The sequence below is a fragment of the Xenopus laevis genome, chromosome 5L, assembly GCF_017654675.1.
Source record: "Xenopus laevis strain J_2021 chromosome 5L, Xenopus_laevis_v10.1, whole genome shotgun sequence".
Lineage (NCBI taxonomy): Eukaryota > Metazoa > Chordata > Amphibia > Anura > Pipidae > Xenopus > Xenopus laevis.
In genome coordinates, this window is record NC_054379.1 from 164,070,564 (window position 1) to 164,098,350 (window position 27,787).

General features: G+C 41.3%; 1 protein-coding gene across 1 annotated transcript in view; it reads left to right on the top strand.

Annotated features, from left to right (window-relative positions):
- The first annotated feature begins 17,624 nt into the window (after nt 1–17,624).
- pnoc.L (prepronociceptin L homeolog) overlaps nt 17,625–27,787 on the top strand; it is a 75,735-nt gene continuing 65,572 nt past the window's right edge. The window contains exon 1 of the mRNA XM_018264112.2: nt 17,625–18,121. The gene's annotated coding sequence lies outside the window, so the exon portion shown is untranslated. The remainder of the gene's footprint in view (nt 18,122–27,787) is intronic.

Genomic DNA, 27,787 nt, shown 5'->3' on the forward strand with positions numbered 1-27,787 from the left:
CATATATACATGGATTTATTTTTATCACTCATTGTATATTTCATGTAATAACAATATACCAAATACAAATATTAATTACTAATCGCATGCCCTCATTAAGCATAATCATACCAATGTCATGCGGGTGCAGGAATGGACAATACAATTAGTGGTTCCCCAGCATGGAGCATACATTTCAAGGTCTTGTTTAATTATACTGTCCATCAGACATAATAGCACAGGATATCCATAATCACATATCTGGCTTACATATTGACACGGCTCATATATATTTATGTAATCACAGCTAATCATAAGTAACTGCCCACTTACACAGCTCAGAAAGAATTATACTGCAGAAAGCACTGTATTCATAGATAATTACCTAGGGTGGCAATGAATATGAGAATCATGTAAATGTTTATCTTCTGTATATAATAGTGCACATTAAACATTTCATAGCTTAGATAAAAATTAGATAATACATGAAGGCCTTATACATTCTTTGGGTACCTTTATCCAGACCCAGTCAAATGAAGAGCACCGCTACAGGCAACGCGGCTGGGCCCTGTGGTTCTTATACAGCAGTGATCCCCAACCAGTAGCTCGTGAGTAACATGTTACTCTCCAACCCCTTGGATATTGCTCTCTGTGTCCTCAGAGCAGATGCTTATTTTTGAATTCCAGGCTTGGAAGCAAGTTTTAATTGCATAAAAACTAAGTATAGTGCCAAGTAGAGTCTCCGGTAGCTGCCAGTCCACACAGGGGCTACCAAATAGCCAATCACAGCCCTTATTTGGCACTCCAAGGGACTATTTTATGCTTGTGTTGCTCTCCAACTCTTTTTACATTTGAATGTGGCTCACGGGTAAAAAAAGGTTGGGGACCCCTGTTATACAGGAACATAACTTGGAAAGAAGGTTCTTGATTTGTAGAATTTGCTTGGTGAATCTCCATGGTTTGCTGCCGGCGAATAAATTCACGAAACTGCTGCAAAAATTAGCCGACAAAATATCCTGACGCGCAATCGCACTTGAGAAGCACCACGATGACGTCAGTTCGCACGCATCCAGACGCTCGGTGCATGCAGATTCCACATAAAAGGATGCCAGAGATTGAAGACTTTGCAAAGTGATCTCTTTACTTCGGAAAGACACTTAGCTCATTCTCTAATAGCTTTCTTGTGTATTTTGACCCGGCCTTTTCCTGATTATACTAAGATTGCCGCCTGACCAATATTCTGCCTTCTGATTCAGATTTGACGCTACCGTACCGGCACTGCCTGCCACTCCCCCACCACTTTGGGTGCCGTCCTGTTCCCCAATCTCAGCAATTGGGAGGTGCAGGAGAGGTCAACCTCTACGTGCTCTTCTGAAACTTCAGCAGACCTGATATGTCCATTAACTTTAATGCATTTGGCCAAAATAGGCTCTAGTATAACAATTGTCACGGACGTCAAAATAATGACTTCAATGTGTTTCGAATTTTTTTGCCCTTTTGCGGATTTCACTGGAAATTCTCGGCTAAGCGAAATGGGACAAATTCACCCATAACTATTTGTTGACCAAGTATTTGTGGCATTATAACATATCACACAGCAATAACACTTGGGTAATACTCACACCTAGGGGCCGATTCACCAAGGGTCGAATATAGAGGGTTAATTAACCCTCGATATTCAACTGGGAAAAAAACTTAAGAAAGCCTATGGGGACCTTCCCCATAGGCTAACATTGAGTTCGGTAGGTTTTAGATGGCGAACTAGGGGGTCGAAGTTTTTTCTTAAAGAGACAGTACTTCGACTATCAAATAGTGGAACGATTTTTAGTTTGAATACTTCGATTCAAAGTCGAAGTTGTAGTCGAAGGTCGAAGTAGCCCATTCGATGGTCGAAGTAGCCCAAAAAACACTTCGAAATTCGAAGTTTTTTTACTTCGAATCCTTCACTTGAAGTTAGTGAATCGGCCCCCTAGTGTCAGGGCCGGAACTAGGGGTAGGCAGAAGAGGCAAGTGCTAGGGCACAAAGCTGGGGGGCACCAGGCATGTACCTGCTTTTTCTAGCTCACCCTCTCACCACTTCTAGAGTTGGCTGGAACATGAGCAATGACCACTAACTAGAAGCCCTCATTCAGTGGGTGCTTTCATAACTATGGGGTCAATAAGAGCAAGTGCAGAGCTAGGCACAGTTGCTTTTAGATACCAGTGGGCACAGGGCAGAGATCATAGGCGGATGGTGATTTTTTTGGTTGGGTAGGCTAAATGTGGACACGCACAGGCTGACTTTAAGATAATTTACAATCCTAAAGCTGGCCATAGACGTGCAGATTTACCTTCACATTGGAAGAATGATCGTTCCGTGCCATCTACCAACCTGCCACTAACCATTCAGATCAAATAAAGTAGTAAAAGAACAGATCAGCCGATGTTCTGCCCCTGACAGCAATCGTACGAAAGTTATGTCCAACAAAAGCTGGTGACAGTCTCCCACTGATATCGTCAGATCTGCAATAAACGCAGAGATATTATCTGCAGCCGACAGAAGTTTTCTAACCTGTTAGGGTTACATCGTTCAGTCGATGGCACAGGTTAAAATATTTATATATTGTCCGTCTGATGATATCAATGGGAGATTTGTCGGATATAACTTTCCTATGATTGCTGTCTGACGATCATTCATCCGACTTAAGATAATAATCTATGGCCAGTTTAAAGCTACAGGGTGAATGAAACAGCCCCCCCAGATTTGCAGCCCTATTTATTTAACCAGCGACCATCATTTCTTCTTCAGCACTGTGTAAACAAGTGAAACACAACCGGCACAGCAGCGTATTGGCAAGTGGAACCCGGCTGACAAGTGTTGGGAACATTTGAGAATGTTCTTGATGTGCGTTGATGTCTTTGGAAAGGAAAATTGTTCAAGCTGAAAGAAAAAGTAATTTTCAGAAGAAAACCGTGCATGACAGAATAAAGTGATCTGAGGCTGTCAGAAGTGTTCAGATTGATTATGTATTACTTTAAGGCTCATGTCACACAGATTAGTAGCTGCTATTTGTAGCTCAGTAGAAAAGGGCTTTGATGTTTCCTGTGGGGGGCATAATTGGCCTAAAGAAATCAATATAATCTAGAATTAGCCAGCTACAAGCGGCACTGACACCTCTTTCGGTCTTGAGCCCTGGATATCAGTAGCTAGAAACAGGTTTGAGTTTAAAGGAGAAAGAAAGGCTTGGTGCATTTGGGGTGCCAAATGTTAGGCAACCCCAAGTTATTGTATTGACTTACCTGAAACCCTGGGCTGGTGCTCCTATCAGCAGAAAACTGCACCGGCCCGGGTTAATACCAGTGAGCACCACGGAGCGATCCTCTTCCGGCTTCTTCTTTCTTCAAATTTCCTGGGGCAGACGCATGCGCAGTAGAATGAATTAGCGACTTGTTAGTTAAAATTTGGCTTTTCATTCTACTGCACATGCGAAGCCACATGAAGAAAGAGGAAGACGGAAAAAGATTGATCCGTGGTGCTCACTGGTATAACCCCAGGCCGGTGCAGTTTTCTGCTGATAGGAGCAACGGCTCGGGGTTTCAGGTAAGTTAATGCAATCACTTGGGGGTGCCTTACATTTAGCACCCCAAATGCACCAAGCCTTTCCTTCTCCTTTAATCCAGTCTAAAAGAAGTGCTGCATAAAAACACTAAACCAGTGCACCTGCCCATTTAACTCTTTCAGGCCCGGACTGAGAATTAAAATAGTCCCTGGCATTTCAGGTACACAGAGGCCCAAACAGACCCCACCAGCCCACTAAATACTGACTTTCTATGGCATCTTATAGCAACCCCTCAGATTGCCAGTCCGGGCCTGAACTCTATTGTTAACCATGATAGTGCCCAGTACATTATCCTCTGGAATTTCTAGATACTAAAATATCCTAAGCATCAGTTTATTAAATCATATAGTATTAGGGACATGCAAACCTTCCTCTGTTTTCCTCCCTCGGCACTAATTTCCTAACTTTCAAAAATGGTGGGTCTAACTGGAAGATAGGCAGCGTCGGACTGGCCTACCGGGATACCAGGAAAACTCCAGGAGGCCCAGGTGTCAGTGGCCCCTCCTGCTGATAAACTTTTGTCTTATTTAATGGCCATTCCCTATTTCTATGAGAACAAAGAGGCTAAATAGATGGAATAATAGATTATAGTATGTAAGGAAAAGAGACTAGGAGAATAGAGTGAGGAGAGGAAGAAAATAGTACTGAGCGTGGGCCCCTGGTCTAAAAACTTTTGGTGGGCCCCTGGTCTATGGTTTTTTGGTGGGCCCCTGGTGTCCCAGTCCGACACTGAAGATAGGTGTGGTTACTGGCAGATTTGGGGTGGCTTGATCAGATTATGGGGATCATTTTACAGCTGGCAAAGTGTAAAAAACACACTCAATCCACCTTTTTTTTTGCACTTTGCACCCCGCCTAAATCAATTGGCACAGATCTTTGTGCTAATCTGTCTCCTGCATTCATGGGGGGGGGGGCAAGTAGGCATCCCCCCTTTCAAACCCCCTTACTTGCACATCATTCAGAGACGTACAAGTTAGGGAATGGGGCAGACAAAGATTGATGTGGGGCCCTGCCCAATGCCCCTATAGCAGGCAGGTAAGTACAGGGCTGCACCTTAAAGTTGGTGTTTACCTTTAGTTGGTTACAGATAAAAACACATCAAATCTGACCCTCAAACCCGCAAACAATGTGTTCAGACTTTTGCCTGCCAAATCTAGTAATCTGGAGTTGTTATTTGGGGGGTGTGGCCATAAAATGGGTGTGGTCAAAAAAATTACGCTACAAATCTTTTTACCCTTCTTTCTATTTTTTAAATGTTGGATGGTTTGCAATTGAGGCAATATCACCAACTGGGATTGGCCAGACCTAAAGTTCTGAAAAATCAGGGAGGTCCTTTATAACTGTTTTTGTTTTAGGATTAACAGTTCTATATTAAATATTCACTTACCTCTACACCAAATCATCCCATTGAAGTGGTATTGAGCTACTGCCGGCCATAAAAATAGATCAGTATATTTTTCTGTTCCGTCACTTTTTTCCAAACTGGTGATCTGAATGTGTTCTTGCCTTCAGGCCACCTATTAAAACCCAACATAGACATGAATATTAAAAGTGTCCTTGCAAAAGTAGAATAGTAATGGCCTTTTGGGAAATTCCAACGATAATATGAATTTGTAGCCTTTATGGTAGGAAGGTTCTGACCCCAAAAACGTCATTCTTTCTAATATTAAAACAAAGCATTGTAATAGAGAGGAACTGACGGAATTCAGTGTCACAGATATCAGGGGACAATGTTACCCTTTAAAATACAGGTTTACTCTTCTACGTATATGAACTTTCATCATGCACCCAACTAGATGTTTGTTGGTCTCATGTTATTTATAGTTGAGCCAAATCAGGTAAAGCTTCTGGATAGGAAAGAAAGAATTTGTTAGACTTGTGGACTACTCTTCTATTGAATCTAGGGAGTCCCACAGACTTCAATCTAGGGATCAGCAGAAGAGGCAAGAGTTTCGGATACACCATTTGGTACAGCCAGTGCTGATTGATATAACAAGGCCACCACTTGCTCCTCAGCCCCAGCCTTCATAGTCAACCCAATCCACAGCCCCACTCACAGGAGTTTGGTACAAATGGTAGAGAATAATTGATTGAGGAACATTGATATGTAGGGATTGGGTTTAAAATCTGCTGGGTGAGGTATGGTCAAACCAAATCTGAATAGTCACATTTTAAAATCATGCAACTTGAAAGCATGGGGCAACTGAAGACAACAAACCTGAATATGTGAATATGCAAATAATGGTTGATATTCAGCCAAAATGTTTGCGGAGAATTTGGTATTTGGCAGAATCCAAATATACGGGGCATGGCATGGGCATGGCTTAGCCTGAGGGGCCTTGACGTGGCACGTGAGCTTATATATTTTGGCCTAAGTGTGGTACTAACACCTAATTTTTTTGTAATTATTTTTAAAGGCAAACTGTGCGCTGGCAAATTTTCTCTTTCTCTTTGTGTACAAATATTGGCTTTTTATTGTTTATAGCAGCTGGTCAACTCGAGAATGTGGGTTAGGCTGAACGCTGGCACAATTGTGTTTATAGCAGCTGGTCAACGCCACAGCGTGAGTTAGATCGAGTGATGGCGATTTCTTTCCTAAGACTAGTGATGGGCGAATTTATTCGCCAGGCGCAAATTCCCGCGATTCGCCGCCAGCGAATAAATTCACGAAACCGCCACAAAAATTCACTGTGTAAAAAAAAAATAGATGCTGGCATCAAAAAACAGACACCAGCGCCAAAAACTAGATACCGCCGCAGTTTCGTTAATTTTGCAGTAAAAACGCACCGAATTCGCCCATCACTACCTAGGACGCTTCTATTTGAAACAATTAAAGATTTTGGAATAAGTTGTAAGATAACCAGTTTGTTTGTATCTTGTGGGACAAAGGCTGAGGAGACTTGGCATGGATACTGGAAGAAAAGACATCACCAAATGCTGGAGACCCTACTCCTCAATACTGATGTCCGTTATTATTTTGACATTCATCACATTTGCAGAACGTGTTCCAAGGCCGCTCTGTCTCTTCTGGTTATTGCCCTCTACCTGTATCAGCAGATTGTACTTATTATTCCTGTTATGGGTAGTTGACTGGTTGGATGCACGTCTTTTATCTTGCTCATCCTTGTTATGATATATATATTAGCTGCTATTTTAAGCAATTAGCCGTGCTGAATGATTACTGCTGTGTTATCACGAGAGCATACACAACTATCATTTGTTGGCCATAATACATGATGGTGCCAGTCTGTGATGTTGCCCCGTCGTGTCATTTACGATGTGAGCGACTATTTAACATTTCCTAACAGAAAGGTCGCCGTCTGCCTATGCATAGCATTGAGTACATTGGCTACAGGGTGATTCACATATTTGGTTTCCTTTTTTTTGATATTGAAGTGTTTTCCTTGTTTTTACAGTCCATCGGTGTTTATCCTCTCGTACCTGATGCAGGAGATTCATTAGGGTATATTGTCTTGATTGTGCAGATAGGCAAAAGGCTTATGGCTTCTCTGGTACTTTTATGCTGTACAAAGTAAATCATGCAGAAAGGACAGCACTTTATTATACCAGCTGTTGTGTTACCTCTGTCTGCAAAGGTTTAACACAGTAACATAGTAAGTTAGGTTGAAAAAGACGCACGTCCATTAAGTTCAACCTTATGTCTTTATATAACCTGCCTAACTGCCAGTTGATCCAGTGGAAGGCGAAAAACCCATCTGAAGCCTCTCCAATTTGCCTCAGAGGGGGAAAAATTCCTTCCTGACTCCAAAATGGCAATGGGACCAGTCCCTGGATCAACTTGTACTATGAGCTATTTCCCATATCCCTGTATTCCCTCACTTGCTAAACACCATCCAACCCCTTCTTATACCTATCTAATGTATCAGCCTGTACCCCTGATTCAGGGAGACAATTCCACATCTTCACAGCTCTCACTGTAACAAACCCCTTCCCAATATTTAGCTGGAACCTCTTTTCTTCTAATTGGAATGGGTGACCTTGTGTCAGCTGGAAAGACCTACTGGTAAATAAAGCATTAGAGAGATTATTATAGGATCCCCTTATATATTTATACATAGTTATCATATCTCCCCTTAAAGGAGAACTAAACCCTAAAAATTAATATAGGTAAAACTGACATATTTTATATAGTGAACTTATTGCACGAGGCTAAAGTTTGAGCTTGTCAATAGCAGCAATGATCCAGGACTTCAAACTTGTCACAGGGGGTCACCATCTTGGAAAGTGTCTGTGACACTCACATGCTCAGTGGGCTCTGATTGGCTGTTGAGAAGCTAAGCTTAGGGCTCGTCACTAATTATCCAGCAGAAAATGAGCTTCCCTGGCTGTAATATAAGCTGATGCTACAGGTTTGCTGATTATTCAATTCTGATGCTAATTGCACTGGTTTCTGTGCTGCCATGTAGTAATTATGTGTATTAATTACTAATCAGCCTTATATTGTGACATTTCTATTCTATGTGTACTGTATATTGTGAGTGGGTCCCTAAGCTCAGTAAGTGACAGCAGCACAGAGCATGTGCAGTGAATCAGCAGAAAAGAAGATGGGGAGCTACTGGGGCATCTTTGCAGACACAGATCCTAAAGGGCTGTGGTTGCCTTAAAGCATTAGAGAGATTATTATATGATCCCCTTATATATTTATACATAGTTATCATATCACCCCTTAAGCGCCTCTTCTCCAGTGTGAACATCCCTGACTTGGCCAGTCTTTCCTCATAGCTAAGATTTTCCCTTTACCAGCTTAGTTGCCCTTCTCTGTACCCTCTCTAATACAATAATGTCCTGTTTGAGTGATGGAGACCAAAACTGTACGACATATTCTAGATGGGGCCTTACCAGTGCTCTATACAGTGGAAGAATGACCCCCTCCTCCCGTGACTCTCTGCCCCATTTAATACAGCTCAAGACTTTATTTACCCTTGATGCTGCTGACTGGCATTGCTTACTACTAGTGATGAGCGAACTTATTCGCTGGATTCATGATGAATTTCTGCTTTTTGACATGTACAAATTTTTTCACAGAACTGCGACAAAAATTAGCCGTGGAAAAAAGTTACCGATAAAAAAAGGCCAACGCCCGTTGACTTTAATGTATTAGAACAAAAAAATCGCCATTAGAAAAAACACCCATTGACTTTAATGCCTTTGGAGTGTAAAAAATGTTTGACGCCTATTGACTTCAATGCTTTTCACTATTTTTTTTGGAATTTTTGGGGAATTTTTTCACAGTTTTGCTAATTTTTTTGGGACAGATTCACTCATCACTACTTGCTACAGACAAGTTTATTATCTACAAGGACTCCAAGCTCCGTCTCCATTATGGATTTGCCTAGTGCAGTCCCATTAAGGGTATAAGTGGATATTGTTACATCCCAGGTGCAGGACTTTACATTTATCAACATTGAATCTCATTTGCCACTTAGCTGCCCAGATTGCCAGTTTGTCAAGATCCTGTTGCAAGTGCCACATCCTGGATGGAATTAATTGGGCTGATAGTTTTGTGTCATCTGCAAACACTGATACATTACTTACAATACCCTCCCCTACATCATTAATGAACAAGTTAAATAAAAGTGGACCCAATACCGAGCCCTGAGGGACCCCACTAAGAACCTTACTCCAAGTAGAGAATGTCCCATTAACAACCAGTGTACAACAAGGAATAGCCAGTGATAATGAACCCAGTGGAACTAAAACTCCATTAGCCTCATTGATGAATCCCATAGGCAGAAGCGGGATTTGTGTTGCAAGTTGTGTTGAGTGTTGAGTTCAGGTGTAAGAAAGCCTTGAACTCAACTCCTGCCATAGACAAGCTGTAAGTACCAATGCCTTGTGGCAGCATATAAATGACACACTAGGTAATGACACACTATGGGGACACCCATATGCCAACCATAGGTTCCATGAGAGACACAGTTCCTTGCTGTTAGAGGTCCCAGTGGGGTACACCCCAACTTTAACTAAAAGGCTTTTTGTATCACTACTGGGAGCTATAGTTTATCATACAGCTGATGGCCACAGGTGAAAAACGTATAATAGACTATAGATTGTAGACATTTTTTTGCTGTGTGGCAGCCGAAAAATGGAACTAGATCCTGTCCTGGTGGAAAGATAAAACAGATATCATGAATTCCAAAAATGGAATACTTATTATTAAATATTAAGGCAAATAATGCTCAAAATTGATGAAATGCACTGGAACGCTGCCTATGTGTGAGCCCATTCTGGAGACAATCAGCTTGCTATCCAATCGTTTGTATTAATATATTAATAGCTGAGCAGCTATATGTTTGTCTTCCAGAAAGAAAAATGGATCAGTGTTTTCCATTCACAGGAGTGGTCTTGCTATTGTTACTATTTCTGCACCCCCTTTCTTACACCCAGCTACTGCCCAATCTACTAGTTCTTGTACAGTGCCACTCATAGCTTTTATTTGGGACTGCTCAGTTGTCCATGGACTCTTGTATTAACTTTTACTCAATATGTAACATGAAATAGGAGGCCAATACTCAGGATCAGCCATGTGTGTGCTCTTGCTCTCAGACTATTCCAGGTTATTTATGTTATGCCTATGGTCATTCCTCACTCCTGTAAATAAGATCCCCGGCGGTGTCCGACTGGTGAAATATGTAATGAGTTCCCAGACTCCCGTTTTTCTTGTGGTGTGAGAGATAAGCCATATTGTATCCTCAGGTCTGATGAACACACCACAGGGCGTCTAATATGAGGCCAGTATGTGTGACTGCGAGAATGTAATTCTTGGTGTAAGCGGGTCAATAAGCACAGTGATTATGGCTCCTGCCCGGCTCTATGATACTAATCAGCAGGAATAAACAAGAAGTGTTTTTAGTAAGATAAGCGACATAGTCTAACAGCTAATGTGAGAGATTTACAGCCTATAAGAGCTCAGGAGTGCTCTGTGCAAAGTGCTGTTTTCTGGGTTTTTCTCCAAAGAATTTTTACAGAATTCCACCCAATTGCAGGCACACAGGCACGATGAAGCAACATGGGTGAATATTAACAACTTTCATGAATCCAGCTGAGCTGTGCCATTTAAGAGACACTTGCTACAAATCAATGGTCCTCATGGACAAAACCCTCTAGGGAATTACTTCCAAGTTCAGGATCCCAATAGTTCCATGTTGCTCCCAATTCATCAAAACTAGGGTTGCACCGAATCCGCTATTTTGGATTCGGTCGGACCCCCAAATCCTTTGCGAAAGATTCGGCCGAATACCGAATCGGAACCCTAATTTACATACGCTAATTAGGGGTGGGAATGGGAAAACATTTTTTACTTCCTTCTTTTGTGGCAAAAAGTAACACAATTTACCTCCCTGCCCCTAATTTGCATATGCAAAGGATTCGGTTCGGCTGGGCAGAAGGATTCGGCTGAAAAAGGCCGAATCCTGGTCGAATCCCGAACTGAAACCTGGATTCGGTGCATCGCTAATCAAAACAGGCTGATGGGACATATTGGTGCTCATTGCAAGTTGTTAGGAGAATGTATGAGCGCAAGCACTTATATTTGAATAGGCATGAAAATGTTGTGTTCATTTTAGTGTTTCACACTTGTGCTCATAAATCAGTCCTGTTGTGTTACATTTATGTCACTTTAAAGCTGTTGATAACTGACCGTGCCAACTTTTTGTTCACAGATTCAGCCAAATCTACTGAGGAGAATCCGGAACTGGAAAATTTTAGATACATACCCAAACAATTACACCTCTTGTAATCTACACCTGAAATGGGATCTGTTATCCAGAATTCTCGGGACCTGGGGTTTTCTAGATAAAGGATCTTTCTGTAATTTGGATCTTCCCACCTTAAGTCTACTAGAAAATCATGTAAACATTAAATTAAACCCAATAGGCTGGTTCTGCTTCCAATAAGGATTAATTATATCTTAGTTGGGATCAAGGACAAGCGACTGTTTTATTATTACACAGAAAAAGGAAATTGTTTTAAAAAAAACCACTTGATTCTTTAGAAGGGTTTGATGATAATTTGAATACTTTTCTGGTAAAAAATACAGCACCAGTGATTGATCCGGTGAATTTTCATTTTGGGTGAGCAAAGAGTAGTAGAACGTTACAGCCAAAGAATCATGCCACTCTCCTCTCTCTTTCTTTTATACTTTTATTTTAATTAAAGGACAAGGAAATCCCCATAAACTATAATGAAACCATAGAAAGTCCCCTAAACAGATATTATTTTTCCAACCTAAATGCCACTTTCTGGTTATACGCAGTAACATGCCTAATTCATATTTGCTGAAATGTTAACCCAATTATGAGCAGAATTCACTTAATTGCCTCCCACCCTTTAATTGACGATGATGATGATGTGTAAAGTTTGTGTTTCATTTCTTCCCCTCCAGAGATTTTGTGTTCTGCGTATATATCTCAATCACCTCAATGACTATTTATACAGTAGCACTATTTATATAGTACAGCAGGAATTAACCTTCCCATTTAGACTTCTCCGGGTGACACATGTGCAAACATCATTTCACCTTATCAGGAGCCGAAAATAAGTGACAGGTAATTAATAGAACTTAAGGAAATTAAAAGCATGCATAATCAAGGCAAGGGCTTGGAGGGTTCTAATTATATTTGTTTAACTCATGTATCATATTTTAAGGCAGCAAGCAAGAATAAATATCCCCAAAAATCCTGATAATTCCTCCTTTCTTGCGAATCCTTTATCAGGAAACTCCTTATTGAGAAAGCTCCAAATACAGGAAAGCAGTCTCCCATAGACTCCATTTTATCCAATTAATCCAAATTTTTAAAAATAATTTCCTTTTTCTGTGCACAGTTCTGCGGAATATGTTGCCAATTTATAAGTTCTGAATAGTAGTAATACAGGTATGGGATCCCTTATCCAGAAAGTGACGAATTATGGAATGGCAGTCTCCCATAGACTCCTTATTATCCAAATGATCCAAATTTTTAAAAATGATTTCCTTTTTCTGTGTAATAATAAAACAGTAGTTTGTACTTGATCCCAACTAAGATATAATTAATCCTTATTGGAAGCAAAACCAACCTATTGGGTTTATTTAATATTTAGATTAATTTCAAATTTTCGAATTTTGAATTCATGTTCATTTTTTTTAAACTCCCTTAAATTTGAATATATTCGAAATTAAACTGGGTGGTTATTTCAGAAAAAATCATTTTACCACCCAGAAAACTCGATTTGAATTTGATTTGAATTCGACCAAACTTGATTAGATTTTTTTTCAAAAAAAAAACTTGAATGTCAGGAAGACTACAAACATCTCCAAATTGCTCACTGGACCTCTCCCATTGACTTAAAAAGTAAATTGGTAGGTTTTAGGTGGTGAATAGTAAAATTCAAATTCTTCAAGGGCCAGAGTTTGATAAATCTCAAAAATCGAATTAGAATTTTTTTAAAAAAAACTCCAATCTAGTTTGGATAATTCCCTAGTTGAATTTGACAGTTTTGACTAAAAAAAAAAAAAATCGAAAATTCTAATTTTCAATTTGACCCTTAATAAATCTGCCCCTTAATGTATGGTTATCCAAATTATAGAAAGCTCCCTTTATGTTTATATAGTATTGTTGTGGGGTGCCATTGTGTTTTTACCTAAACCTCCAAGAAAACTACATTTCAATAGTCTTCTATCAAATGGATTTCTGCACCCAACTCAAGAATTGCTAAGTAAGTCCATAGACAGAATAGAGAATAGCGACAGAATAGATAGAGAATGGCGACAGAATAAAGAAAAGCGACAGAATAGATAGAGAATGGTGAAAGAATAGCTAGAGAATAGCAACAGAATAGCTTGAGAATAGCGACAGAATAGTTAGAGAAAAGTGACAGAATAGCTAGAGAATATCGACAGAATAGATAGAAAATAGCGACAGAATAGCTAGAGAATATCGACAGCATAGTTAGAGAATAGCGACAGAATAGATAGAGAATAGAGACAGAATAGATAGAGAATAGCGACAGAATAAAGAATAGTGACAAAATAGATAGAGAATAGTGAAAGAACAGCTAGAGAATTGCGACAGAATAGATAGAGAATAGCGACAGAATAGCTAGAGAATATCGACAGAATAGAAAGAGATTAGTGACAGATTTGCTAGAGAATATCATCAGAATAGCGACAGAATAGCTAGAGAATAGCGACAGAATAGATAAAGAATAGCTAGAGAATATCTAGAGAATAGCGACAGAATAGATAGAGAATTGCTAAAGAATAGATAGAGAATAGCGACAGAATAGCTAGAGAATAGCGACAGAATAGATAGAGAATAGTGACAGAATAGATAAAGAATAGCTAGAGAATATCTAGAGAATAGCGACAGATTAGATAGAGAATTGCTAAAGAATAGATAGAGAATAGTGACAGAATAGCTAGAGAATAGCGACAGAATAGATAGAGAATAGCGACAGAATAGATAAAGAATAGCTAGAGAATATCTAGAGAATAGCGACAGATTAGATAGAGAATTGCTAAAGAATAGATAGAGAATAGCGACAGAATAGCTAGAGAATAGCGACAGAATAGATAGAGAATAGCGACAGAATAGATAAAGAATAGCTAGAGAATATCTAGAGAATAGCGACAGATTAGATAGAGAATTGCTAAAGAATAGATAGAGAATAGTGACAGAATAGCGACAGAAAAGCATTAGCGATGTTGGGGATCAGGCTTGTTTTACAGTTTTGGTTCCAATTCATCCCACAGGTGTTCGGGCTCTCTACTGGCCAATTGTGTAGGGACCTGGCTTTGTGCATGGGGCATTATGGTGCTGATACAGGAAAGAGCTTTCCCCAAACTGCTGCCATAAAGCAGGACTTCAGAACTGTTGTTGTACACTGCAGTCTTAAAGGAGAAGGAAAGATCCAATCGATGGGGGTGTCAAACGTTAGGCCTCCCCCCAAAGATTATAATCACTTTGGTGATAGCCCAGGCTCCTGTTGACAGAAAACTGCACTTTCAAATGGGCGTCGCTGACCCCTTCTAAAAATCAACAGCTCTGTAAGGCTACAAATGTATTATTGTTGCTACTTTTTATTACTCATCTTTCTATTCAGGCCTCTCCTATTCATATTCCAGTCTCTTATTCAAAGCATGCATGGTTGCTAGGGTCATTTGACCCAATTATGCTTAAAAATGTAAACTGAAGAGCTGCTGAATAAAAAGCTAAATAACTCAAAAACCTTAAATAATAAAAAATGAACAACAATTGCAAATTGTCTCAAAATATCACTCTCTACCTCATATTAAAAGTTATCTCAAAGGTGAACCACCCCTTTAAGTGGAAAGGAGTAGGGTCGGTGGGACAACGGGGAAAAAAGCCGATGGGCCCCGGCTCTTTTGGGGCCCGCAGGCCCAGACCCACTCCCTGCACTCCCTCTCCTAACCCCTCTTATAGACACTGGCAGCGATTGCAGTTACGCGCGCCGATGGGTGGCGGCATACAGGGGGGATGGTAGGGGCCCCTGAGGCTGCAGGCCCTTGGCCCCCCATTCCGATGCCAGAAAGGAAAAATGAAAAAGGAGGATCACTCTCTAGTGCCTGAAATCAGTGCATCAAGTCCAATATTTGGCACCCCCATCTTTCTCCTTTAGGGCAGGGGCTCACTGGAGGAGATTAGTCGACAAATTGCTTCTTCTTCGGGCGACTAATCTCCCAAACTGCCTCCCCGCTGGCTAGAATCTAAATCATCAGCGGGACGGAACTCGGAGAGCCTCGTTTTCCAAAGTCGCCCGAAGTAGCTTTGTATGCCCCTGTCCTTAAGGTTGTGCTTTCAATGAAGCCAGAAGTTTTAGCTCATCCATGAAAAACAGAGACAAAGCTTTATTGTTTTTCCTCCAAACTGTGCAGTTGAAATTCGGGCAGGAATCCAGTGCATCAACCTTTACACCACTCCATTTGGTGCTTGTGATAACCTGATTCCCTGGCTGCAGTCAGTCTGCACTTTTAAAGTACTTTTTATTTTAGAACCATGTTATTAAAATATAGGAAAATCCGAAATCTTCAGCAAAGCAATAAAAACAGTGCAGATTGAGTCATTTTCATCTCTCTCCCTACTTGAGAGCTGTATCATTAGTGTAATCAGTGAATCAGAGACCAAAACATTGGCGTGCGCTGTAATATTTACCAGACCAATACATTTATATACAAATATTGTTGCTCATCAACTGACATTCTGTCTGCATGTGCACTGCTGGGTGACCAAGATACTGGTGAGCTGTACAGTTTATTGCATTTCTTTTACATGATAAAATCGCCGGTATTTTTTAACTTAACAAATTTTTTAAGTGTCCCATTGTACTATGAACACCAAGGTATGAAAATGTCTTATTGTGCCTTTATATGACCCACTGGGTTAACAGTCACTCTGCTATAGTTCCAGGGGTACCCAGGGTACAAAAATCACTCACCCCAAATCTCCCCCTAACTGGCCTTGAGGCTGGGCCCCCCCTTATCTCATAACAAGGTTACAGATATATAGAAACATTGGGGTAACAGTCACCCTGCTATAGTTCCAGGGGTACCCAGGACACAAATAAGCACTCACCCCAAATCTCCCCCTAACTGACCTTCAGACTGGGCCCCCTTAGCTCATAACAAGGTTACAGATATATAGAAACATTGGGGTGTCACCCTGCTATAGTTTCAGGGGTACCCAAGGTACAAATAATCACTCACCCCAAATCTCCCCCTAACTGGCCTTCAGGCTGGGCCCCCTTAGCTCATAACAAGGTTACAGATATATAGAAACATTGGGGTAACAGTCACCCTGCTATAGTTCCAGGGGTACCCAGGGCACAAATAAACACTTACCCCAAATCTCCCCCTAACTGACCTTCAGACTGGGCCCCCTTAGCTCATAACAAGGTTACAGATATATAGAAACATTGGGGTAACAGTCACCCTGCTATAGTTCCAGGGGTACCCAGGGTACAAATAAACTCTAACCCCAAATCTCCCCCTAACTGACCTTCAAAATGGGCCCCCTTAGCTCATAACAAGGTTACAGATATATAGAAACATTGGGGTAACAGTCACCCTGCTATAGTTCCAGGGGTACCAGGGCACAAATAAACACTCACCCCAAATCTCCCCCTAACTGACCTTCAGACTGGGCCCCCTTAGCTCATAACAAGGTTACAGATATATAGAAACATTGGGGTAACAGTCACCCTGCTATAGTTCCAGGGGTACCCAGGGTACAAATAAACACTAACCCCAAATCTCCCCCTAACTGACCTTCAGACTGAGCCCCCTTAGCTCATAACAAGGTTACAGATATATAGAAACATTGGGGGTAACAGTCACCCTGCTATAGTTCCAGGGGTACCCAGGACACAAATAAGCACTCACCCCAAATCTCCCCCTAACTGACCTTCAGACTGGGCCCCCTTAGCTCATAACAAGGTTACAGATATATAGAAACATTGGGGTGTCACCCTGCTATAGTTCCAGGGGTACCCAGGGTACAAATAAACACTCACCCCAAATCTCCCCCTAACTGACCTTCAGACTGGGCCCCCTTAGCTCATAACAAGGTTACAGATATCTTGCTATTGGCCATATTTGTTGGAACACCCTTGGAACTGCATCTAACAAAAACCAATTCTTCCAATTCCAACTGGTTATACAGTACAGTCTCTCTTCAGGGGAGTGATACTCTCTGCACTTATATATTGCTGTGACCACTTTACCTCAACTCCATCTTTAATACTAAGTGAGTACTTATTCATTATATGCTAAATAAAACATTTGTTATTGGCCCATGACAAAGTGTCCCTGGATACAAAGCAGAATTGAAGGAGATGGTGATTTTTTAATGTAACTTTGAGTAACTTATATTTTTGTGACCCTTTGATGAGTGCCCTATTGCCCATGTGGCTATTGCTTACAGTTTAACGCTCCCTTTGCTGAGGGTTTGGGCAGGTGCATCTGGAGCACACAACCTACGTGCGTCTACGTTTTATTTCTTTGTGAGCTCTTTCTCTCTTTATTTGGTCTACACATCAACATCAACCCCAACAGAAGATACACACTCCTCGTTCATTGCATTTAGAGCAGCTCATGTTTTGGGTAGTGGTGCGTGTAGCATGAAATCACTACCCCCCGGGAACAGGACTGGAATAAAGCTAATTAATTGCCTGGTGTCCTACTGAATGTATTGGGAGATAGCGGACACATTACTTACAGCTGTCTCCCATTGACAGAACAGTCATTGTAGGGGGGAATATGAAATTAGGATAGACGTCCACTTTATAGAGTTCCAGTAAAGGGACATCAATGTGACATAGTTTGGTTTTTTTTTTTTCTCCAAGAGACGAGGGGAATGTTATTGGTCTTCATCTGTTAGTCTTTCATGCAGGAACCATGAGGGGGTGGAAACATTGAAGCATTTTATGGGAGTGAGTGAGGTGGGGGTGTTTCTGGGTATAAATATTCCTCACTATACAGTGAGACAGTCACATTTCAGAAGAGGTCCGACTACTGCAAACACCTTAAGGTAGGAAAGTGCCTGGTACTTGGGATAACTGTTTGGCTGGGGTTATTGGTGTTCCATCAGTTTGCAGGGGAATGAATTGTGCCCACCATGTGCCAGTGTTTCAGGCTGTTTGTGAGGTTGGAAAGAGAAGGAGCAGTTTTTAGTGTTGTTGTTTGGTTAGTGTTGCCTTGGGTTGCTTAGTAGCAGAGTGATCGCTGTGGTTTCCTTCTGCTGCACCAAATAATGGGATAAAGGGAAGAATGTATCTGTACAGGGAACATACTGACGCTGCATTGACCCTTTGAGCATTACTAGAGTGAATGAATTCATATCTCATTGATGGTTTTGTGAATGTGTATTTGCCGCAGACACTATCACTGCACTAAGTTGCACGCTGAAGTTAAGACTATTTGCCTTATCCGGGGAATATGTTGCCTGGAGGCACCGGGCAATTGCCATAACCTTTCCAGAGGTCTCCGGTGCTGTTGTGGCTCCCACAGAGTTCCATTGAGCCGCTTGCACCCAGCACAGCAAATTACTGATCATTATCATTCATTTCAGTCCTGCATCACCATCAACGTTTTTTTCCCAAATTAAAATTCCGGCTAGTTACTTAATGAAAAAGCTTTCGGAAAATTGGATTTTCAAGAGAGCTGTAAGGAGGGACGGGTGCTTCGGTGCTGCTGCTGCGTGTTTCTTCTATGGAACACAATCAATACTCGCAGCACTTTACAAATTAACTTACACAACACCGCACAGGGCACGGGCTGCTAGCCACATGGAGCTGCTGCGTGCCGGGGAGAATTGCTTGTTGGCTGAAAAGTAACGACGGGGGGCATGTCATTTAGAGGGATAATTAGCAAATCCAACTAGTGCTTTGTGCTGACATTTTCATTATCTGAGTACCAGAAAACCAAAGAGTTATAATGAATGATGTCGTTGTATTACATATAAGTCTGTATATTCCCTTCACTGCAGACGTGTGACCCCCTGGGGGTCCATTGAGGACTCCATAATGTGCCAATTAAGAGACAGAATTTCCCAATTCCGGTGCCCAGTTCTGATGCATCTGGTCGGTCACAATGTTTTGGTGATGCACACACACACACAGATTAGTGTTCATACAATTTGGTTGGCCAGGTCGGTAATGCAGGAGGACAAAGGACTTGTCTTGAGAAAATCTGTCACTGTAAATAACAAAGGGAAATAAGAAGTGAGAATTTATGTTGCTTGAGTTAAACAGAGCTAATATATCCCACCTCTGTATATAGAATAACTAGACATAAAGCAGTAGTACAGGTATGGGACAAGTTATCCAGAATGCTCAGGACCTGGGGTTTCCCGGATAAGGGGTCTTTCTGTAATTTGGATCCCCATATTTTAAGGCGGATATTTACTAAACCTTTATTTTTTCTGGCCGAGATTTTTTGGGCAAAATTGAGCAAATTTTTTAGAGGGAAAAAAAAGATTTTTTCGAGATTTATTATACACCGAAGCTACTAAAAGTCCTAATCCGAAAATCCGCCATTTCAAACCTGTCCAGGTTCTGTAGAAGTCAAATGGCAGATGTTCATTTTACAATTTCAAGATAACGTGATCTGCGCTGGCTTTTGTCCGATAATCAGAAACATTTGGGCTTTTCCGGTGATAACCCGAAAAAAATCGAGCGATTCAGGCGTCAAATTTGAAAATTAGTACCATTAAAGTTTTTGCACAATTTCATCTTTTTGAAGGTATTTTATTGATAAATAAGAAAAAATTGTGGATGGGAGTTTGGTTTAATAAAAAATATGAGATAAATGTAAATTTTGGTAAATAAGTGTGCTAAAAATAAAATAAACCCAATAGGCTGGTTTTGCCTCAAATAAAGATGAATTATATCTTAGTTGGGATCAAGTACAAGGTACTATTGAGGGGAGCAGGGAAACACAACACTGGCTGTCAGCCAATAAGGCTTTGAGTAAAGTCCCAGATCCAGTAATCCAGGCATCTGTGTTACAAAGATAACACTTTCTTTCTAATGATCACTCATTACAGCCCTGGGCACTTTATCAGTCGGTCAGTCACTGTCCCATAAATCACTGCAAGCCGACAGTTAGAGCAGGAGCCACTTACTGCTCCCAAACAAGAGGGATTTATATGCCCCAGTCTGTATTAGCAAATATGGTGCTAATTATCACTGACACTAATATACAGTAAGTGCAAGGATACAGGGCTAGCGATATTAATGACTTTAGTGTCCTCCCTTTGGAGTCAGAATCAACTAAATTATTATTAGGATATGTTTGGGCAAAACATGATGGAACCAGTGTCTTAACTCAACTACCATGTAACTGGTTGGCAGTATATGATATAAAAATGACAGTTTGCATTTAAAGATAACTCGCATTCTATTGCAGGTCGATATATATATGTAGAATGTATAGAATGTAAGCTTTTTTTGGGCAGGACCCTCTTAAATTCTTGTATTAATTCTTGTTTTTTGTTTGTAATATACATGTGTAATGTATACACCATCTATTGCACAGCTCTGCGGAATATATTGCCAATTTATAAGTTCTGAATAGTAGTAATACAGGTATGGGATCCCTTATCCAGAAAGTACCGAATTATGGAATGTCTCCCATAGACTCCTTATTATCCAAATGATCCAAATTTTTAAAAATGATTGTTTTTTCTGTGTAATAATAAAACAGTAGTTTGTACTTGATCCCAACTAAGATATAATTAATCCTTATTGGAGGCAAAACCAGCCCATTGGGTCTAATTAGGGTGTTATTGTTGATTTTTTTTCTGGTCAGGATTTTTGAGGCAAAAACTTTTTCATGGAAAAAAAACTCAAATTTTTTCGAGATTTATTAGACCCTAATGCTGCAAAAAGCCAGAATCTAAAAACCCAGCATCTCAAACCTGTCATGTATAAGTCAATGGCAGATGTCCCTATCCCAAATTGAAGATATCATGGTCTGTGCTGGGTTTAGCAGGATAATCCAAAAAAAAAAAATCTGGGTTTTCCGGCTAAAACCCGAAAAAATCTAGCAATTTTGGCAAAAAGTCAGAAAAAAATCATCTGATTTGGGTTGTTACTTGATTTTATCAAGACTTTATACTCTACTACTACTATATAATCCAATTTTTTCAAGCTATTTTAATAATAAATAAGGCAAAATCATAGATGGGAGTTTGGTCAAGCCTTGTTTATTATTATTGATAAATTTAGACTTTAGTAAATAATCCCCTCAATGTTTAAATGATTTTCTAGTAAGGTATAAAGATCCAAATTATGGAAAGATCCGTAAAAAATACCAGGTCCTGAGCATCCTGGATAACAGTTCCGATAGCTGGATTATCAGACGCCTTTTGCATCAAAAAGTGACTCTAAGGACTTGCGCTCAAAACACTGGCGCCTGGGTTATTAGGGTTATTAGGGTTATTAGGGTTATTAGGGTTATTAGGCAGATGGAAGTACTATTCCTCAGGGAGACTAATCTCCCCGAACTGCCTCCCACCAGCTAGAATCTAAATCGCCGGTGGGATGGCACTCGGAGCACTTGGTTTTCTGAAGTTGCCTGAAGTTTCCTCTTGAGGCAACTTTGGAAAACGAAGTGCACCCAGTTTCCATCCCTCTCGGGGAGATTATTCACCCTGAAGAAGAGGAGATATGCTAGGTGCTAAACTGCAGATTCCCATAACAACCAATCAGATCATTGCTATCATCTTCTAATTTGTTGTGAATTCATGAAAATTGTAAATGTATCTGCCTGCAGGGCGAATTGTTGTGCATTTTTTGCACTTTGCACCCCGATTATGTGGTCAGTACCATGAGAAAGCAACACGTTATAAGTCCCCAGCACCAAGGGAGGACTCCGCGTATGCGAGGCCAATGACATTTCTTCCAATTTCAGACTTAATAAGCATCATTCTATTGACCTCGTGTGCTCCGGATCTCTCGCTGCACTAAACATTGTCTGCACTTGTTTATAGAGCATAAAGCTGTATTACATGGCCAGGAATCCAACAGAACCACTTGCTAATGATATAGTGTGGGCTGCTTTGTACATCAGGGCCATGTCATTGTACAGTCCAGGGAGTCTTATTGTAAAGCCACACAGATAAGTTTAGCCATTGATTACAATTGATGGGACCCTTCTTGCTCCGAGTAGCATTTGGGTAGGAGAAAGCCTGGCCTTGACCAGGAACATAAACATAAACAAAAAGTTCACTGCTGAAGTCCAAGAAAGGTTCTGTCCGGTTCAAAGTGAGTTTATTCAAAGCCTATCATTGGCCCATTCCTTCTGCAGACTGACCTAAGGCAGAGTCCCAGCTGACAATGAATTTCATAAAAGTTCTGCTCATGTTTATTCTGGTTTATTGTTATCTGTCTGCTACTTGTACCTGTATGGAGACACATTAGAAAACCATAAGGGCAAAGACACAGGGTCAGATTCGGGGAGATTATTTGCCTGGCGACAAATCTCCTCTTCTTCTGGGTGACTAATCTCCCCAAACTGCCTTCCCATCGCTAGAATGTAAATCACTCGGAGCGCTTTGTTTTCCGAAGTCGCCCGAAGTTTCCTCGTGAGGCAACTTTGGGTGATTTCGGAAAACGACGTGCACTGATCCCGCCGGTGATTTACATTCTAGCCATCGGGAGGCAGTTCAGGGAGATTAGTCGCCCTGAAGATGAGGATATTTGTCGCTGGGCGACTAATCTCCCCGAATTTGAGTGTGTCTCTGCCCTAAGACTTATTTCTAGCCTCCTCTATATTTCTAGTCTCCTCTATATTTCTAGTCTCCTCTATATTTCTAGTCTCCTCTATATTTCTAGTCTCCTCTATGCAGCATCTACTAATCCCCCTTGAACGAAGGACGGAACTCTCGTGTGGTTTTAGTGGCTGAATGGTAGAGCATGAATTTTTGGGGTGATAACCTTTTAATTGTTTAGCATTTACATTTTCTTTCATTAGACAAAATGGTATTATTTTATATGGGTGGAATTCCCCTTTCACTGTCTGCCAGTGCCAGAGTTATATCGATGGAAGTATTGGAATTCATTTAACCAGACACAGCAATTACTAATGTATCAATTACTGTAGGATTCCCAGGGCTGCCCTTGACTAAACCTGACACCCATGTGAATTCAGGGCTGGAGGCAGGAACTGACAGTTGTGGGATTTGTGCAGGACTGTGGGATGTATTGGGCTCTTACTTGGCCCCCTCTCTTTGTGGTCCCTCCCGCAGCTATAAGCCTGCCCCCCACTACTTGGCCCACCATACAGAACTTTATTTTTGGATGGGTGGAGGATGTCATGCTAGTCAAAGAAACGTGTGCCTCAAATTATTTTCTCTGCAGCATTTAAAGGAGAACTAAAGCATAACTAAAGAAGTAGGTAGAAATGTTGTACATGATGTTTTGTGCTTCTGTACCAGCCCAAGGCAACCACAGCCCTTTAGCAGTAAAGATCTGTGTCTCCAAAGATGCCCCAGTAGCTCCCCATCTTCTTTTCTGCTGATTCACTGATTCACATGCTCTGTGCTGCTGTCACTTACTGAGCTTAGGGACCCACTCACAATATACAGTACACATAGAATAGAAATGTCACAATATAAGGCTGATTAGTAATTAATACACATAATTACTACATGGCAGCACAGAAACCAGTGCAATTAACATCAGAATTGAATAATCAGCAAACCTGTAGCATCAGCTTATATTACAGCCAGGGAAGCTCATTTTCTGCTGGATAATTAGTGACGAGCCCTAAGCTTAGCTTCTCAACAGCCAATCAGAGCCCACTGAGCATGTGAGTGTCACAGACACTTTCCAAGATGGTGACCCCCTGTGACAAGTTTGAAGTCCTGGATCATTGCTGCTATTGACAAGCTCAAACTTTAGCCTCGTGCAATAAGTTCACTATATAAAATATGCCATTTTTAGCCATATTGATTTTTAGGTTTTAGTTCTCCTTTAAATAGCAACAGATAATTATTTTTTTTTACAACGGCTTATATATGAAAGTTCTTGTTATTTACATTCAGATAAGTAAGTGTCAGATTAGAAAGGCAAACAGAATAAACAAGGAAGTAAAAAATGTTTTCCCATATGCAAATTAGGATTCATATTCAGTTCGGTATTCGGCTCAGTGGCGGAACTACCGGGGGAGCAGGGGGTGCGAGCGGGCCAGGGCCCGCACCCCCTCAGTGCCCCCCGGCAGTCCAAATGCGGCCGTACGGAGGGGGGCCCGGCCCGGCTGCGCGTCACACACCAGGGCCCGCCCCCCTCAACGAACGCTACTGATTCGGCTGAATCTTTTTCAAAGGATTCGGGGTTAGGCCGAATCCAAAATAGTGGATTCGGTGCATCCCCAATTATATATATATAATGTTTATATGTCATATTCCCAAAGTTGTGAAAGGGCCCTAAATTTTTGTGGAGCCCTGTATATTCTATTTATAGTACTGGGCACAGTCCTTGTACTTACCTCTATTTCAGCAATTGGTGCTGCCAGTTGTTATAGAAGAAGCCCCTGCAGATTTATCAGTTTCTAAGAATGATTTAATCTCACAGTAGTGACGTAACTACTTTCATTACCACTGATTCCACCCTTCATTGGCCACATTCCCCAGTGATTTTATTATGGGAACATACACTGTCTATACTCACTATGGGATGGGATTGGGAATAGAATAGTGAATAAGGCCTGGGTAAATCTCACATTGGTTAAACCAGAACAGGAAATGTTAGGGAAGTATTTACTAAAGCTTTCAGGAAAAGCAGAAAATTTGCACAAGAATGTGACCCAGGGTCGGACTGGAGTATCGGGGGCAAACCTGGGCTGCGACAACAAGGGCCCTCCTAGTATTTACAGGGGCCCCCCTCTGGATATCCAAACTCCCGTGACCCCCCAAGCACACTTGCATGAGCCCCGGGCCACTGCGCACATGGGCAAACGCAGACGTGTTGCGGATAGTGATGGGCGAAATGGCGAAAAATTCGCGAAATGACATTTTTGACGCCGGCATTCGTTTTTTTGACACCGGCGTCCGTTTTTTTGGCAGAAATGCGTCGGCGTCTGAAAAATGGCGCAAATTTGCGCCTGGCGAATAAATTCGCCCATCACTAGTTGCGGATAATCTTTTTCTTTTGGGGGTGGCCAATCAGGCCCAGTCCAGCCCTAATGTGACCCCATGTACCCCAGCTTGCTATCAAAGGGGATGATTTTGTGGGGGAGGAACATACTTGTCAGGATGAGTGTTTCTCTGGGATTGAAGTGGTGGAAACTTGGGGAACACCTTACCCCCAATAAATATGTTAAATCCTGTCTTGGAATGTCTAGTATCCATGGGGCTGCATATGTGAGGCAAGGAAGGGGCTCTAGATCCTTTCCTTGGATCCTCATATTGAATAGATATTTATACAATGACTAGAGGTGGAGATATATGTCCTGAGACTGGGATTGCCTGGACTCCATAGAAGAATGAGCTGAACCCTGTGAAGGAGGGTCCTGGGAAGATACAGTGTAGTAAATAACCCCCTAAATATAAAGAGGGTATACTTATGTATCTCTATATATATTGTTCGAGTTTTTGGGTTATTAACCCTGAACGCGCCAATTTGAGTTTTTCCCATTCAAGTTTTTTTTCAATAAAATTAGAAACCATTCGATTCCTGAATTTGAGTTCATGACGAGGTATGTCAAACTCTTAAATCCAAACGTTGATAAATAACTCCCCCTAATATAACACTTTGATCAATATGTCCCTTTTGTTAGATTTGTTACCACTATATTTGCCCATGAAGCTGTAGCAGGATGACTCTGTACAAATAATGACTTACGTCTCTACAATCAATGTACAACATTAGGCTTAAAACGTGTGTGGAACATTGCTGGTGAGTGCACATTTCACTTATACTCCCCTTATCAAGTGTATCCTGATCTAATGGCCAACCCCATTGTTGTGTGTCTGTGACAAGTAGGGATGCACCGAATCCAGGATTCCGTTAAGGACTATGGGATTTTTCAGCACGATTCGGACAATCTTTCATGAAGGATTCGGCCGAATCCAAAATAGTGGACTCGGTGCATCCCCAGTGACAAGCTGGCTAAATAACCGGCTGAATCATTTTTTATTTGTATTTTGCTCAAATTAAACTTGCAAGTTAGGGTTTGGTTGAATTTTTGGTGATCAGTGTTGAAGATGTAAGATTGAGCCAATAAAGCAGGGCAGGGCCACCATCAGCCGGGAATTGGGGGGATTGTTGTCCTGGCGAAATCTTCATCCAAAGGGGTGCATAGTGAAAATTACATCAATCGTATAAGTTGCATATAAAGTTACGGTAAAACATACACAATTTATGTAAATTGCCTAGAAATTTATGTAACTTATGTATCAAGCAATAACAATGCGGAGAAGCTTGACAGGAGCAAACCCCCCCAATGAATTAATTAAGGTAAATTCCACCGACCCCCCCCCCAATGAACTGACTTATTAGCACATTCATTTGATTTATATTATTTATACAATCTACTTATTATAGAGTAACATTGATTGTGTAGGGATGAGCGAATGTGTCCCGAAACAGCGAAAAATGTGCGAAATACATTGAAGTCAACAGGCGTCAGATTTACGCGTGACAATTTTTTATGCACGCCGCTCCAAATGCATTAAAATCAATGGGCGTTCAATTTTTAGGGACTTCAATTTTGGCTTCTTTCGTGGCTTCGGGACTTCGGCTGTTCGGGGTTTCGGCGGTTCAGAAGTTCGGAAGAGGTGGCACGGTTGCGGAGCTTCAGGCCCGGGCCCACTAAAGGAGTACCTCCTGTGCCCCCCTTATGGTACTATTGCCTGAAGTAGGCTAGCCTTGCAAAAAGGATTATTTGCTTTCTACTGAGAGTTTATGATCCATTGTCAATCATGATTTTCAAGCCAAAGGGGCGGATTCTTAGAACTGGTGACGTAAACCAGTGGTCCCCAACCAGTAGCTCGTGAGTAACATGTGGCTCTCCAACCCCTTGGATGTTGCTCCCAGTGGCCTCAAAGCAGATGCTTATTTTTGAATTCCAGGCTTGGAGGCAAGTTTTGTTTGCATAAAAACTAAGTATAGTGCCAAGTAGAGCCTCTTGTAGGCTGTCAGTCCACCAAATAGCAAATCACAGCACTTATTTGGCACCCAAGGGACTTTTTCATGCTTGTTGCTCCCCAACTCTTTTTACATTTGAATGTGGCTCACAAGTAAAAAAAGGTTGGGGATCCCTGACGTAGAGGCTCGTGTCACTGACCTCACATTGGCTGATCTACACGGCCTGGACCCTGTGTAATATGTTTGTGGCTCGGAAAGGGGTAAAGGCTCCACTTACCTGTCTGGCTGTTGGGCTCAGGGTAGGAGCACTTCTCTGTAACATAATAGACCAGGGGGCAGTAATTCCCTTGTTCACTGCAGGTTTGAAATCTCTGCCATGAACTATAGACAAGAGCCTCCGCTACCTGTTACCTGGACTGGTGTAATTAAGACAAATTTACAACATGTTGTTATCCTGGATCCTTGTTAGTGAGAAATCGACAAGCATCTTAAACAATAAGCAACGAAAAATAGGGGACCCATAGATATACTGCATTGCTCCCTCTGGAATAACCCGTTCCCTCCTCTCTAAATAAATAAAAGGAGAAACCATATTGAATTGTTTG